Source organism: Numida meleagris, chromosome 13, assembly GCF_002078875.1.
Source record: "Numida meleagris isolate 19003 breed g44 Domestic line chromosome 13, NumMel1.0, whole genome shotgun sequence".
Classification (NCBI taxonomy): domain Eukaryota; kingdom Metazoa; phylum Chordata; class Aves; order Galliformes; family Numididae; genus Numida; species Numida meleagris.
The window spans coordinates 9,943,312-9,959,247 of NC_034421.1; the positions used below are offsets into that span (position 1 = coordinate 9,943,312).

Sequence of the window (15,936 nt, forward strand, 5' to 3'; positions counted from 1 at the left end):
AGTCTCTACCACGTGCATCTCTTTATATATAAGTATCTCAATATATATGCATATAAAAAGATTGAGAGTATGAGAGGAAGCGAGAAATTAGGTTGTGAAAAAAAAAAAGTATAAATTTAAATTTCAGTATACATTCTGATTTTTAAAAGTAGACCTAAAAATCTACAGAGCAGCTACAGCGATCTTCCAACTTTGTAATCAAACATGTTTTTCAGTAATATTTTTCATTATGTTTGATTTTACAAATCTTGACAGATTCTGATGATTGTGATTAAAATGGGAAAAGTGACTGTAAAATGAAAGCGATGAAAAATGAGAGAGAGCATTCTGCATTCAACTCCCCTGCCTTAGCTATCAGAAAAATTAATGTTTAATTAAAAACCTGATTTTAGAGAAATAGTTGTTTTTTGTTATAAAAAGATGATGACAAATTGTGAAATAGCTGTATTAGCAAGTGCTACAAGGCAGTTATTAGGCAAATTTCACCAAGATGGCTACACAGTGCTTGTTACTGACTTGGCAGGGAAAATGCTAATATCCTAATGGATTGATTTAAGAAGTGCCAGGTAATTTGTAACACTTCAAGGATGTCCAGTGATTGCGCTTACAAGGAATGTAAATGGGAGCTGGAATGAATTGCTAAGACAGGCAGAGGGAATAAGGATTCAGTCGTTCCTGTGAGGTTAGTCATTGGGATTCTGCAGTCATCACAGAAACATTTGTTGCTTAGCAGGACGTCAGTGTGCACTACTGTAATGTAAACCTTTGCAGTGTTTCCAGTCTGTGCTCCCTGTTTGGACAGGCTCTTTCCCATCTTGTTTTCTCATCTTACCTCTTTCCTCCATTCATGTCTTCCTCTTTTCCCTGCTTCTTTTTGATACCGTTGAAAATGTAACACTTACTACTCCCACATATCAAATTCTCAAAACTGAAACCAGACCATGCTTCCATCCCTTTTATCTGGTGTGTAGCGTGTTGGGCTTGTGAAAGCATTGATCACTGTTCAACATAAGGACTGCTGGGGACCTCATCAGACAGCATTCAGACAGGTTCAGACATGTACTACATCAGACATACCAAGGTGATGGAACAGCTGTTTCAGAAGTAAAGTGAGAAAAATAGGGGGCATTACATGATCCAGTCATGCAAGGTTCCCTGTATGATACCAGTCATCTTTTTCCAGATTTATCTGCTTTCTAAAATTTCATGTCACAGGGAAAGTCAAGAAGTAGAACATAGGAGATTGCTGCTTCTGCTGGTTAGACTGAAACTGGTGTTTACAAAGCTGTGCTCTGTGGAGAGACATCAAAAGCCTGCCTTGGGTGATACACCACAATTCCCAGTCCCCTCTTGTTCCCAGGAACAGTAGCAAAATATGGCTGTGGCCTTCCCTCTTATTCCTAGCCACGGTCTCCAACATCTGATGTCATGGATGGTATCAGAGCTTGGAGAGGGTTCTCTGAAACTTCATCCCTTCCTGCGCTTTCTTCATGAACATCAACCAGAGAAGAGTGAAGCATTGCTTGTGAGTCTTTCATCACTTGAAAGGCTGAACAACTGTTTCTAACTCCTTGCCTTACTAGTGTTCTACAGTGATGACTTTATTCCCTCTCCTTTTGAACAAGGCCGAGTGGTCTCTTTGAATCTAGTTTTATTTAAACCCTAAATTTGAGTGGAAGCCAGGGTGTCTTAACTGCTTTTCCTTGACTTTCTGCTCATTCTTCCTTCTGTAACTTGGAGGCGTGTCTGTCTTGGATGTGGAAGGATATAAAGAGTAAGGACAAACTTGTTAGGCTACTGTCATTGAGATTCTCCTTTGGCTTCTAGTATTTGTGGCTAATACTTAGAAATTAGTCAAGTTGGATTTTTTCACTTCATGTATGATTATGCTAGGCATAATTCTGCTGTCACTCATGCAAGAATAAATACTGAAACTAATGGAGTTACAGGAAAGTAAAACTGATCTAAATAAGAAGAGAATCAGGCCCCCTACGGATACGAGATCAAATTACTACCACACTTTATTTACTCCTTTATACCACTCTGACAATCAAAAATGATTTTAAATTGGTGGAACAGTGATATCCACCCACTTTAAGATGCTATTATGCTCCCAGAGCAGCGGTAAAGTCTCTAATGTGTGTGTGAATAAAATTCTCTGTAAAGAAAGGAGAGAGAGGCAGCAGATCCTGGCACCAGCACGGCCCTTCCTCCCACCAGGTTCATCTCTTCAGACTCCACTGCTTCCTTTCTGAATCAGAGAGCACACCAGTACTGAAGCCTGGGTACCGCCCACCACGTGCTGAAGTGATAGTTTAGCTTCTTGCTGTCATGCCCTGGTGATGGTTGTGATGTTGGCCCTTTGGGAACTTCTGTTCAGGGGACTCTTACTTCGGTCATGTTTTCAGTCTTGCACCAACAGAGATGTGCACAGTTGTCTCTGGGAAGGCTTACTCAGGGAGATCCCATTTCTGATCTATTTGCTAATAAGTACATAATGGAAGGCAGAATATTTCCTTCTCATGTTGAAGAGTCTCCAGGTAAATAATTAATTGATATTGAAGTGGGTCCAATTAATATGGGATTAAACAACAGTGAAATGTCTTCCCTTGAGTGGAGAGCAGTGCACTGTGCGTATCTATATCCATCTTGCAGCATTCACCTCAAGGCAAGAGGAATACTGCATGATTAGACTGCACCTAAAATACAGAATAAAGTCACCAGAACAGATCTGCTGCCTTCATCACATGGTCAGTCGTTGGCCAGCAGGGTTTGCTGGGTCTGCTCAGAGCCAGCACAGTCAGAGGAGGCAGGGAGGAAGCTCTTAGCAGAGCACTGGGAGTCTCAGCTGGAATGAGCATCTGCTCCCCGGTTGCTCTTGTGATTCTTCTTGGCAAGAAACTATATAATCAGCTTTCTGGTAAATTCTTCCAAATCCTTCTTTGCTTTGACTCCGTGTAGAAAACTATATAACTCTTGGATAACGTGTATTGCTATGATGAGTCCTGAAATTTGATGTTAAATGAAATGTCAGATAATGAAACTGTAAATCCTGTCTTCTTAAAAGTGACTGAATGAACTGCTGAAAATAACCCATCATCTTCTTGAGGAGCAGCCAGGTTAGATGATAATAATGGTATTTTCCAAACAGACAGTGACACTGATTTTTATATGTGATATACTGAGACCCCATCACTGACCTGTATGCAAGATGAGGAATGAAACAGATTTAAGTAATACAGAAAATCTGATGATATATTCAAGATGCTTATTGTTGGCCTGTCGCCTTATGGAGCCTTTCTAACCCCAGGGGATCACCAGAATAGATAACTATGATGCACACACGTCATAGGCTGGGAAATATGATGCAGCTCCTGATGACTTATTTGCTGAGAGAGAGCAACTGCTTTTGTACTACTTCTGTAACGTGTCTAAAAATGCTGTCGTTCTTAACACTGCTTAAGTATGAGAGGGACGCTGAAAAAATTAAAATTGGATAAAAACAGGAAAATCTAAATATTTGAAGCATAATTAGCTAGTAGTATTTTAACAAACTCTCTACAGAATATGTAGAAAAAACAGCTTGTTTGTTGAGTTCAGCATTAAGAGCAATGCTGTAAGATTATTTGAAAATGTGGTACGGCATGCCTCTGATTTTATAATCTATTGACTCAAATCACAGAGTGTCAAACACATTTCAAAATTATCTGTGTGTGCATGTCAGATTATATTTTGGGGGGAATACGGCTTCTATTCATTCTGAACTCTGCTGCTGAGTTTCTCAGATTTCTGCCATATGCTACACATCACAGGTGAGTATTTTACTGTCTTAAAATGTGACAACTCTGTATCCAGTTTAATACTTCTGTCATCTCAGCATGGCCGTTTGCACTGAATTACAACAGAGGGTATTTAAACATTGGATTACGGTATCAAATATTTGTTAAATAACAAATAACAAGGGTAGACATTATAAAAAGAGTCAGTGATACTAAAAACGTCAGTCAACAAAGGTATAAAAACTGACTCAGTGACTAATTAAACAGTTTGCTCGATGTTTATGCTTACTTTGTTATACTGCAGTTTTATGCAACTATCTTGCTGTGGATTTTATGCATAATTCACACACACTGGCCAAATTCCTGTCTGTTGAAAAAGGCACATAGACAATATATTTAATGAACAGTTTGAAGTTTACAGAAACAGGAAGATTTATAGACCTGTATTCAGAAAGGATGGGGATATGTTCTCATGCATAAATTGCATATTAGCTGGCTTTCCAATGTGGTTTATGCAGAATAGAGGCAAGATGCAGTTCTGTAAAACGTTAATGACGTTCAGCTCTTTTGAAACCTCATACCAGTCCTGCTGAAAGTAAGCACTCACCTTCGATGAGAAACACAGAACAAATAAGAGGTTAGCTAGATAAATACAAAGAAAAGCGCTGCCTTTTAAACGTCAAAGTCAAATAAACTCATACAGTGAAATGATAGCATTTAATTTCATCTGTTTCCTGCTATAATATCATCAGCCCCATCAAAGCACTGAAACGCAGGTGAAATGTAAATCCTCTTAAAAAAGGGATTATTCACGTACTTGAAATTATACACTTTATTACATCTGAACCACAGTTCTAATGCCCATCAGGCATTGGGAGGCAGTGCTTATTCTGTTGATTTTCACACTACGATTTTTAACCAATCCTGAAAATTTAACTCCTGTGAGTGAACATTCTTTCTCATGGAAGCAGCTCCTCTGACTGTTCAAGTTACTAACTCAGTTGGACTCAGTGATCCCTATAGGTCCTTTCCAGCTCGAGATATTCTGTGATTCTCTGATTTGCTTTGCCTTTGCTAGAAACAATTTTTCTGCCTATTGCTTCCAAAGCTGCTGTGCAAGGACTGGCCTCTTCATTCATGGCACTGTTGTGCTGATTGGAAAACTTGCAGCAAATGGCAAAATCTTGTGCATGGTCTTTGTCTAATTGGCTTCAAGGAGACTCTTCACTAACTTTGCCAATGAAAACTAAATACTAGCTTGTCTTCAGGGTTTCTGGTCTAACTCTGCACTGCAGTCAGCTTTGTAAGATTGTAACTTCCTCAATATAAAGTGGAAGTGGAGAAGCAATACAAACCTGTGGTGGTTTAATCTGGCAGCAGCTCAGCACCATGCAGTTTGCTCACTGCCCACCCTCCCAATGGGAGAGGGGAGAAGACTGGAGGGGGAAAAAAAGTAGAACTTGTAGATTGAGATTAAAAAACAACTAATTACCAAGACAGAAAAGGAAAAGAGAAATAACAGTAATGATAATGACAACAACAATAATAATAGTAATAATATGATAGTATCTACAAATCAAGTGATGCACAAAGCAATTGCTCACCACCTGCCAACTGATGCCCAAACAGACCCTGAGCAGTGACTGACTTCCCTGGCCAACTCCCCCCAGTTTTTTTTATGATGTCATATGGTATGGAATATCCCTTTGGCCAGATCAGGGAAGCTGCCCTGGTTCTGTCCCCTCCCAGCTCCTTGTGCCTGGCACCCCTCACTGGCGGGATGAGAAACTGAAATGTTCTTGGCTTTGTGCAGCCACTGCTCAGCAACATCTAAAGCATTGGTGTGTTCTCAACATTGTTCTTCTCCTAAAGCCGAAACTCCGTAACATAACATCATACCAAACACTACGAAGAAAATCAACTCTGTCCCAGCTGAAAGCAGGTCAGAAACAGAAAGCAGAAATCGGTGCTCAGTGTCACTGCAGCCTTCTTTCTTCTGGGCACTTTTGGTACACATGTGATGAGGTTATCAACCTCAAAATTCAGTCTGAAGCCAGCTGATATTTTGTGAGTCAGAGCTGGAGCTCACAGCACAGTGGGACAATATATTTCCAATTAGCAAATATTTTAGTGTGTGCTGGCATATCCTTCAGACAGTGGTTATTCCAGCCCTTCTTGTTTACTTTGCTGAGGCTTGTTCTTGTGAGGTTTCTCTGAACAGATCTCACTGCAGGCAGGCAGGTGATGGAAAAGCAGCTTCTGTCCATTTTTAAGCCTCGAGGACATAGGTACTCACAAACGTAGCATCTCCCAAGCAAGCTCTGCTCTCCAAGTCTCCAGTATCCAGGCTAACACGGGGAAAAATAGTGAGCGAGTGGGACGCCAAGTCTTTGTCACAGATAAGGAGTGTGGAAGATCTGTGTGAATCTCCTGAAAATTTTCTGTATTTGCTCATCATTTTTTGAAACATTCAGTAAAGTGAAAGTCTTTCTGTGAATCAAATTCACTTTTGCATAGTTCACAGAGAATAATAAATCTGTGTACTCTAATAAACCGATCTGTATCTAGGAGGAAACAACCAACTTGCAATCTTGAATTAAATAATATCCCACTTCCTATAAACTATGTGATCAAGTGAAAAGAGAAATGCTTTTGTCTTCTGAGCTCCTCTATTTAAATACTGCAAGTATTAATCAAAAGAAGTATGTGAGAGTGGCCTGCACCCCTGAGTTACATTTCCTGGATGTGGCTCCAATTGAGGCTCCAAAATCACAGCAGGAGCACTGGGACTTTTCCTTGGGAAACAACAGCTTTGCCTTCAAATTAATATGCAAAAATTTTGCATTGGCCACTTTTGCAAGGCCACCTTTGAGCATTTCTAACTTACTGGGAGACACTGTTTGGTCTCACATTTTTATTTCACATTTTTCCTCATATGACTCTCTTCCCAGCTCATTTTTCTGTTTTACTTGTTAAGCTGCTGCTTTTGCTTTACCAGGAAAGGCCAAACACTTTATTGATTAAGCTGCCTGTTTTTCAGTTTCATCATATTCTTCATTTGAATGTCTATATGTTTTGCTGAATCAGCTGTGTATTGAAATGCTTGAGGATTCAACTACTGTTTGAGCTGCATCTTTGTTTTATTCCTCTCGTGCTTTTTTGCTTACTCAGCTGGCTACTAAACCAAGTAATTTTGGGGGTGGAGGGATTGCACTGCCAATTTCATTTCTGACTGGGAAACACACACTATAAAATGAGTTCCAGTCATTCATGACTGCAACTGTATATAGTTTAAATGAAATGCCTTTTAAAGAGGGAAAAAAAGAAGCACCCCCTTCCCCTTCTCTACAGAGAAGGGGAAATTATTATTTACTTTCCTCCGCTCTTTCCTTTACACTTTACTCTTTCCTTTACTTGCAGTGTTTGCAACCTAGTGTCAGAAACACTTGGAGAGATCCCAACCTGGAAGACAAACATTAAGTGATTGGGAGCACAATCTGAAGCCAAGTGTGTGAGGTGATTCAGTTTAGAATTTAAGATCTGCTCATTTGCTGTTTAGCATCTGTGAAGGCTGGAAAGCCAAGTACACAGCCTAGCAAAGGGAGCATGGGTTCAGATTCAGCTGCATCTCAAGCAGGCAATAGATTGCTATGACAGTAGCTTCTCACAGAAGTGAGCCTGGGATCACAGATAGTTATTTTCACGTGATAGAGATCCCTAAGGGGTGCTGTGCAGTGCAGACCAAGATATGCTAACTGGCCCAAGTCCTAATTCCAGCTGAAGAAACCATGGTTTTCTCTATCCAATTCCTGCTTTTGGCATCGAGCTTTTTATCAAGACCATAGAAATGCTGCAGAAGACGTATCTGGCCCAAGACTAATTAGTTTACCTCTTGGAACGGACTGCACATTGCAGCACACAAACAGGTAACTGATACCACTGACCTTGGCAAGAAGAGAGAGGTCCAATGCCAGTAAAGGTATTATTCTGCAGCTCAAGCATCTGTCTCAGAGTCCTTCCTCCTTCCTCATCCACTTTCATCATCAATCAAAACCTGGAAGCACCTGAAATCAGCACTGTCTTCTGCAAGTCTTTGATGTAGGTGCCAATTCATGTACCCTCTGGGATTTCTGTATGGAACATACTGATACAAAACTGTTCACCTCAAACTGGATGCAGGGCACCATCAGAACAGAATTGGAAGCTCCACTCCTAAAGCTGCTTTGACGTTTAGCTGTGTTCAGTTCACCTAGAAAGAGCATTGCAGAGCTGCCAAAATCAGACTAACTGCCAGCCAGACTGCCTGGCTGGCAAAGCCTCACCTCCCTCTCTGCCTTCCCTGCTACCTGCGGCACAGGGGTGACCTGATGTGCCTTGGCCATGCAGCACACAAGACAGAGGCAGCAAATCCGGCATCCAAATAGGGATTCCAGTAACTGGCTAAATCTGCTTGGAGAGCTGGCTGCCAGCTGACACACTCATAGCCATCTGCATCTGGATTGTCCTGACAGTGCTCCTTCACAGCAGGACCAGATACTTGCAAGAGTATTTTCAACTTACCTTGCTGCCCCTTTCTCCTCTCTGGAGAAGGGAGACCCTAAAAACTTACAGGATCTTTCTCACTGACATTAAAATAGCCCCCCAACATACCTACTCCCTCTAGAGTCAGAAGAGGTTTGTGCTACTTGGATCCCTTAGTTGTCATGCACTGTGGCTAGCAGAAGTTCATGTCATTCCATTCTCTTCTCATTTATGCCTCTTTTTCCTTTCCCTTTTCCCTTTCTCTTTCCCCCCCTTCTTTTTTTTTCCCCGAGCCATGCATCACAGTTCAGGTCCGTGTTTGTAATAGGAGCTCTGTAAGACCTTCCTTAACCTCTTAATATTTCTGATTATCACCTTTCATTACAGGATTTTTTTTCTGCTGGGTAATTTAATTGTGATATTTGGAAAATGGACATGATAAGAACTGTTTGTGGTAAATCTCCTGTTTTCTCTGTAGCACTAAGCAATACTGTTAGCAGTAAAAAAAACACCGGAGAGGTTCCCATACAAAGCTCTTCCCAAACTCCCTATACAGTGCTAAACAGGCTCCTGTGCAGACTGAGGACTGCAGTGGCATTTCAGTGAGATTTATCTCAGTGGCTACATCTGCCTCTTCTGTTCAAGTGGTTGCAAATCTGTGAAACAATTACTTGAAATGCTGTGACCCTCTTCATCTGGGCCCTGCAAAAGGCTGTCATTTAACAGGGAAATTAAATTAAAACAATGCAAAAAAAAAAAATCAGCCTTTAGAGAAAAAGGCAAAATTGCAATGAGATTTAACTAAATGGAAGTATAGTGAGCAGGATGTCCATAACTGACTGATGCTTATTGTGCCCCTGCTTTTAAGACCCAGCTCTTAAGGCCCTTACCATCAGCAGGAAGATCCCCAGCAGTTCCTTACCTTTGTGCTCCTTTTAAAAATATGGTATCATCTTTTTGTACCCACATTTCTATTCAGTAGATGGATTTATGTTATTTCAATCCTTTCATTGAAAAGAAAAAAAATCCCACAAACCTCCCCCTCGGAGAGACATGGGACAGGAGAAAGCTCCCTGCTCTGAGAATGAAAGGCTATGGAGGAAAAAACACTCTTTTGCAGCTCCAGTGCTGGAAGTGTCCCCAGAAGTGGTTTTGCCTTTTATTAGCAGCCCACAGAGATTAGAGCAGCCTGAGCTGTTTGCAATCAGCCCTCAGAGACCTTTGCTCCCTTGAGCTGAGCTGTAACCAGCATCTAGCCCTGATGTAACCTTGGTTGACTGAAATGACATTGAAGTGAAGGACTTTTTAATTTTCTCTTGCCTTTTTTTTTTCTCCCTCTCTTTTTCAGTGTGTTTAATACTGATGAGGATTAGAAAGTCTGTGATGTAAAGGAGAGGGGGCTCAAATGGCATCAGTGTTATCAATTCGTCTGTAACCAGTTCTTTAAGTGAGGCTTTACAGTAAGCCAGCCTGGAGCTAAGCGACTCTGCCATCATCAGGCTCAATTCTGCAACACAAAATACAGGAGAGACTGTCACAGCTGCTCTGCGAGCCTTGGAAATGCTGCTAAGAGGCTGCAGCGGTTCCCTGCTGCAGGCATGTGCCAGAGAGTCAGCGCAAGCATTTGTAGCTCTCACAGAAAGCCTTCCTGTGACAAATTTTCTATCGAGTACTGGAATTTTCTAGATCAAAACTGGGGGAGGTGGGGAATGAAATCTGAAGGAAAGGGCTGTAATTGTAGTTCATGAGCTGACATTTCATTTGAAGCCAAGTGAGATAAGAAAAACATTAGAGCAAAACCACCTTAGTAAGTTTGGGATGGCCTTGGCAAATAAAACTTTTAAGTATTTCCAGGAGACTTCTGCAGACCACCTCCCAGCTGTATCTACAGTCCTGATGGAGGAGCAATTAAAACGCAGGTGGGTTGTTGTTCAGGGTCACTGAAAACATGTTTTATTCCTAAGGCTAAGCCAGCTAGCTAGGAAAAAAAGAAAACTTGAATGAGAACAATACTTAAAATTTGAGCTGAACCCAACATAATCTGCGGGATAATAGGTGGAAGCACTATTCTGAATGAAATTAACCCTCAGTAGCCAGCAGTACTTGCAATGTGGATAAGTATTTAAAATCTGAGTGGCAAATATGTTGTGCCTGCTTTACCGTTTTTTATATGTCTCATGGCTGTTTGCATGTTCCCTTTTGTCTTTCCTCACCAGGAAGGAAAACACCTATATACCCGGTAGGGGATGCCGTCTGAGGGGCTCGGGTGCAGGAGCATTTCCTTCATTTTTGATGAAATTATTCTTCCTGTACTTCATCCTTGTAAACCATTGTTCACAGATGTGCATACTGCCAAAAAGCGATGACATGAATAAGGTCTGGTTGTGAAGCGAAGGATATTTCTCTCTGGTAAGAGAGGGCTTATAAATGTCTGGTAAAGAGGCATGACCATGCCCCAGGGAGGGGCAGGCCGCAGGGTGGACCGGGCCAGGCTGTGTGTGGCCTGCAGGCTGCAGGGTGGACATGACTGGTATAAGCAGTTACAACCATATATGTAAAGAGAAATAAAAATTGGCTAACTAATGGGAAAATTCATGGTTTCCATATGTTGAACAGAACCCTTTTGTTTAATGGACAGGTTCTGTTATAGCTTATATTGTGTGGGGAGAATATCTGGAGGCCCCCAGGGCCTCCTGCTTTTTCCAGGCAGCGCACTAGGATCTTGTTTTCCTTGTGCTGATGCGTGGCATTGTTATTCCTTCAGCCAGTATTGGCCCACACAGCACAGCGATGTTTTAGTGCTGCTATTAAATAGAGTCCAAATGCCTGAACAGGCGAGGGAGGCAGGGGACAAACAGCACGGCAGAGAGGCAGGCAAATCAGCCGGCCTACATGCTGCCCACGCACACTGCTGCTGGGGGTTTACCATTTGAATGAGTTTCCTGGGCACGACTGAGATCTGATTTCTATTCAGCACAGTGGGAAAGCACAAGAACAAAAACATGCAAGGAGAGAGGGGGAGAAATGTCTCCCACAGCCACATATCCCTGCCTCTCTACCTGTGGCTGCTGGAGGCAGAGCTCTGTACAGGAGTTGAGCTTTGGGGTGACCTTGTGTTGCTGCTCGGCTTGAGCCTCAACGGCAGCACTGGAAGCCCTGTCATCGGGCTCATCACTTGTCAGGATGAAGAGCTCACTTCTGCAGCAGGTGAGGTTTAAGCTTCTGACTTTCACTGTGCATTCCCTTCTCATCTCTTTTTGCATTGCATATGTCCCCCCTTCCAGGAAGTACCTCACTTGAGGTGTGAGTCTTTAGTGATGCTAGAATACGTGAATGAGAATAAAGTTCCCTGCCAACCATCAGTTTTCTCCTTCCATGACTAGGATGGACATAGGCTAGATTTTTTGCAGCCATTTGGAAACAAAGAGAATGATTTATGATTAGCCTTACTATAATAAATTCAAAGACAAGAATATGGGGAAAAAAAATCCATAAACAGCACCCTTTCTAGAGGTCTAACTGCATAATGACTGAGATGGGTGAGCTGGATCCTCCCTCTTCCATACAAGCAGCCTACAGCTACTGCTGAGGGTGTTGCTGTTGCCTTCTGGTGCTTTTATGTACAGTACTTTGCACATAGATGATTGCAGTGTTAGGCTTATGTGCAAGGAAGAGTGCAAGGCATGTTTGCATAATTCAGGGTCAGGATTTTTATTCCTAGCTGGATATTTTTCTGCAGACAGTTCAGATTCTTATACAGGAGTAAATGTCACAGCATCGTTATGGTTTTACATCCTTGTTTTTGCTATGGAACTGTTAAATTGGCCAAATATAAGAAAAAAAATGGATTAAAATCTCTCTTCTCATTAGTGTATATCTGACATGAAATGACTCCCACATCTATATATTTCACTAATGATCTCATGGTTATAATTAGCCAACATTTGTATTTTTGTGTCCAAAAACTGGAAACCTTAATCAGCTCAGGCTCTGCTTTTTACCCCAAAGGTCTATATGGACTTCTAAGGTATATGACAGCTAATGAAGTGAAGGAGGCCTATTTTAAGAGTACCAAAACTGTTAAATAGAGGTTAGCACCTGCACTTGAGGATTTTCTATCTGAAAAAGGTGGGGAACTGCTGTCTTTTAGAAAAATAATTCCTTACTGACTCAGGGCGAGACAGTAAGTTCAGCTAACAAAATGAAATGGACCAAGTCTGCAACTTGACTGGTGCGCACAGTTTCTTTTCCTCTATCAGATAAAATGCACAAAATGTATAAATGCTGGAAACAGGTTCCTACCTAACCTCCAAACCCCTCCTTCAGGTGTCTTCAACTCAGAAAAGCCTGCTTGTGGACCCAGAGCCCAGAGGAGACATTTGCTACAGCTCCCCCCCAAAAAGGTGAAAGTGGTGAGTTTCTGAGCAGATGTCTCAGATAACACAGAACTGGGAGGGGTGGCTGACAGACCTGAGGGTTGTGCCGCCATCCAGAGGGATGTTGACAGGCTGGAGAAATGGGCTTTGTGAGAAACCTCATGAAGTATAGCAAAGAGAGTTGCAAAGTTCTGTACCTGGGAAGGAACTACTGCAAGCATCAGCACAAGCTGGGAGGGGCACTCAGATGGGAATAATCTTGCTAGAAAAGTACTTGAGGGTCCTGATGGACACCAAGTTGCTCCAAAGAACACTAACAGTATTGCCAGCAGATGGAAGGAGGTGGTCTTTCCCCTTTGGTCAGCATTGGTGAGGAGGCACCAGGAGCCATGTGTCCACTGCTGGGTCCCCCTGTACAGGAGACCTAGACCTGGACACACTTGAGAGAGTCCAATGGAGGGCCATAAAGATGATGAAGGAATTAGAGCACCTCTGCCTTGTGGGCCTTTCTCAGAGATCCCCTCTGAGCCTGGAGAAGGCTCAGGGGATCTCATCCATGTCCATAAATACCCAAAGGGAGGTGCAAGGCTCATAGCCAGGCTCCTTTCAAAGGTGCCTAGGCCAGGAGCAGAGGCACTGGGCACAACCTGGAGCACAGGAGCTCTCTCTGCCCATCGGGCAGCACTGCTGTGCTGTGTGGTGCTGGAGCCCTGGCACAGGCTGCCCAGAGGCTGTGGGGTCTGCTCCTTGGAGCTCTCCCAGAGCTGCCTGCCTGTGGGGCTGGGCCCTGCTCTGGGTGGTTCTGCTGGGACAGAGCTGGGGCACAGGGACCCAGAGGTGCCTCCAGCTTCAGCCGTGCTGTGATCGTGAGTTATGTAAACACATCATCACAGAGATGGCAAGAATAAACTGGAAAGTGTCCTGAATGGAGATAAGCTTATTTTCTACTGACATTAATTCTTCATGAAGTGTGCATGATAATTAATGTTAATCCACAAATAAATTCTTAGAAAATTATCTGTTACATCTCCAGGGTGAAAAGGTCTGAGTTGAGGCACTGAAAACTAACAGTATTACGTATGATTTACCAGCAGTTGTCAAGTTTTGCACCAAAGGTCAGGAATAAATCCTGAGTTTGTAAGCTGGGAGAAAGAAATGTATGAACGCTTTAATTTATTGCTCTGTCACTGTTAATTCCATTTGGTATTCACTGTGATAGCATTGCTGCTAATGAATGTATTTGGTAATAACGTGGATGTCATATATATTTATGCTCTAATCACTTTCAATGCTTCAGCAGACAAAACAAGTTAGGAACTTAGCCATTTTAAATTTGTATAAATTAAGAGGGAAAAGAAATCATATTTTATTTCAAGGAAGTACTTAACAAATAAGTATCATATTTAACTTCTCTCAGTAGGGACCTGTCCTATCCCTGCAGAATTCCTCATATTTTTAAGGAATAAATGAGGATCAAACAATTCCTTTGATGCGATTTTTCCTGTTGTTTGAAAATAAAAATCATGTTTTTAATGCTTTGAGTCCAGCTCAACAGAACCGAGCAGCAGGAGGAAAATAAATGACTACAAGTACACTTTAGAAATCTTAATTATGACCTAAACAACCTTGTGTATAAATCATGATGCTGCAGTTTCAAAACCTGACAGAAGATGATATACACACGCTAATGTAAGCTTGTGTCCCCATCATTTCCCAGACTGGTTCGTGAATCCCCATGAGCCCAGGCAGAGCGGAGTCTGAGTTTCCTTGTGGTGAGGAGGATGGGCAGTCGTTCTCCCTATGGCCCTCACAGGCCTCTTTTACACCACTGTCTATTATTTCTGTAATCACTTCATTACAGCCTTTGTGAATTGATTAGGTTTGGAAAGTGCTGCAGTGAATAAAAGGAGAGCCTGGCAGCATGTGTACAAATCTGATGGCTGCTGAGAGATGTGCTACTCTCCTTTAACTTTAGAAGTGGGACTGACTTAAAAAAAAACATTTGAGAGAGGGAGAGAAAAGCTAACCTGTTGTTTTTTAGACTCTTTCAGTGTTTTCTTCTGAAAGGATTACCAGTTTACCGTGTAGTAGTGTGACACATGGATTAACTTTATGCTTTGATTGGGAAAAAATAAATATTTCCTTTAAGCCTTTTACAAAATGTTGCCTATTAATTAAGATGGAAAAGTATGTAACTGCCGGAGCAGTGGATGGATTATGAAATAATTTACAGGTTGATGCTTCCCCCATTTATATTTGCAACTTTGTGTCATACCAAATTTAATACATTCATTTAGTGATGATGAATGGTTTTGGAGCCTTTACAAGTGTTAGAAATAAAAATAGAATCTGTAATATTTACAGCATACTTATTTGAAAGCTTATGAAATGTCAGGCTTGTCTTTATTGCAGACTTGACTCATTGTAAGGGAGTCTTCTGGCTTCCTTTGTTACTACACAAAGAATTCATTTTGGCATCTTCCTTTAGGGATGGTTTCTTTTAAGCTGTGATTGCATTAATAATATCTCATGGAGTAACTCTTTTGGTCAGGCAGTTGGACTTGATGATCTCCAAGGGACCCTTCCAACTGAACCCATCTAATTCTAACCTAATTTGCTACTAACCAATTATCAGTAAAACCATGGAGTAAAGGACACATTTTCTGTCAATTTTTCTGTATGGGATATATTAATTTTTATGTTTGGTACTCCTGAGTTAATTAAATGCCCCTAAATGTGGAAACTGTTTATGTAAATGCCTTTTTAATAACAAAGACTGTTCCTGCTCCCAGGGAACTGTGTTACTTAACTAATAATCTTGTTTCATTTTTTTTAAGTGAATATATTTTGAGGCTAAAATTGTTGATTTATTAGTAGTACTTTCCTCAGATACAAAAACTCATTTTTAAGCTGAAGAATAAAAGGTCATCTTGCTTTTTGCAAGCATATATACTGTATTTTTTGCAAGGTTCAGCTTGCTGGTTCCTTAGATCTATTTGCTTTAGGATTAGCAAGATTTCAAACATATCCAGGTTCTAAAAGGTTGTTATTGGTGATGCTCTTTGAAGTGCTGAAAAAACGCAAGCTTAGCTGAAGCATTATAAACAAGGTGTGCTTACCTCTGCTAAGAAAAGCACGAACAAACTTGGCATGGAGTCACCTATATAATATTTAAGAGCAGGATCATTTCTACAGAGTGAGTTTCACAAGAAACCTATTGTCATTTACAGTCAGCGAGCAATGCCAATGGATGGCTGCTA

General features: G+C 41.5%; 2 long non-coding RNA genes across 3 annotated transcripts in view; one reads left to right on the plus strand and one right to left on the minus strand.

The window, feature by feature from the left end:
- Positions 1-14,014, plus strand: part of LOC110406048 — a 57,323-nt gene extending 43,309 nt beyond the window's left edge. Inside the window, exons 4-6 of one of the 2 annotated variants that reach the window (XR_002443224.1) lie at positions 10,517-11,507; positions 12,627-12,712; positions 13,710-14,014. This is a non-coding gene — a long non-coding RNA (uncharacterized LOC110406048). Of the gene's footprint in view, positions 1-7,199; positions 9,055-10,516; positions 11,508-12,626; positions 12,713-13,709 lie in introns of those variants that run through there. The other variant, XR_002443225.1, reaches the window with a different exon arrangement.
- On the minus strand, positions 1,986-6,344 carry LOC110406049. Its single transcript, XR_002443226.1, has 4 exons — positions 5,384-6,344; positions 5,135-5,215; positions 4,069-4,146; positions 1,986-3,005 (listed from the first exon to the last, which is right to left on the minus strand). It is a non-coding gene; the product is annotated as an uncharacterized LOC110406049 (long non-coding RNA).